Source organism: Gossypium hirsutum, chromosome A04 (assembly GCF_007990345.1).
Source record: "Gossypium hirsutum isolate 1008001.06 chromosome A04, Gossypium_hirsutum_v2.1, whole genome shotgun sequence".
NCBI lineage: Eukaryota > Viridiplantae > Streptophyta > Magnoliopsida > Malvales > Malvaceae > Gossypium > Gossypium hirsutum.
This window is the reverse complement of record NC_053427.1, coordinates 85,496,761-85,497,867: the sequence shown is the minus strand read 5'-3', so window position 1 is coordinate 85,497,867 and position 1,107 is coordinate 85,496,761.

The following is a 1,107-nucleotide window of genomic DNA, read 5'->3' as shown; positions in this document are numbered from 1 at the left end:
GCAGCCCAGGAAACGTGAAACGCAAAAACCCAAAAATTAGGGACCTAAAAACGCTACAGGGAGGGGTCGCACCTCCGACCTTATGGTTAACAGCCATACGCTCTAATCGACTGAGCTACTCCAGCTTGTTATTGAACGACTAATTATTTATTTTAATATAATATAGTTCAAGGCTATGTAATTTTGCTGATTATTCAAAAATCAAAGTAATACTAATAAAAAGAATTACATATATATATTTTATAATTTATAGATCAGAATAATACTTTACTAGTTAATATATTATGTAAATTAATACTTTTCCCTCATCAATTTTTATTTTTCCTTTTTTTAACTTCATAAATTGATCATAATGTTTTTTTAATAAAATAAAAGTACCAAAATAATTAATAAATAATATATAATTACTATAAATATATTATTTTATATTATATTTGATTATAATAAATTTATAAATAATTAAATTTCAACAGAGCCAAATATTACAAGTGTGGTAAATATTCATTCAATATTTAAGACTAAACTCTAAAGTAATATATATATATATTTTAAATTTTTCTTGTTAATGAAAAATAACAGACAATTCAATATAAAATTATTCACTCTTAATGAAATAAAAAATCATTCAATGGAATCAAAATTTATTTAACATAATAAAATTAAAGACCAATTTAAAATTAAAGTCATAATCTAAGGGACTTTTAGTGGAATTAACCCCAGGAAAAAAGACCAGACCAACCTTTAGAAACTTCAACTACTATAAAAGAGCTGCATGGTAGCAATATTCCACCATGAAAACTGACCTAAAACCATCAAAATTAAGCCATGAAATTAAAAATCCAGTTTTCTTTTGCTTTATGCCTCTCATTTTTCCAAGTTCTCGTCCTATATAACACTCAAGCTCAGCCATTTGCATGCGACAAAAATGATCCTAATACGAGCAAGTTCCCCTTTTGTGACATGACCTTATTTTACCAGGACCGAACCAAGGATCTTATTTCACGCCTCAGACTCCAAGAAAAGGTTCAATAGTTGGAGAACACAGCCTCCGACATAAAATTTTTTAAAATTTTTCTTGTTAATGAAAACATAAAATTATCCCCTCTT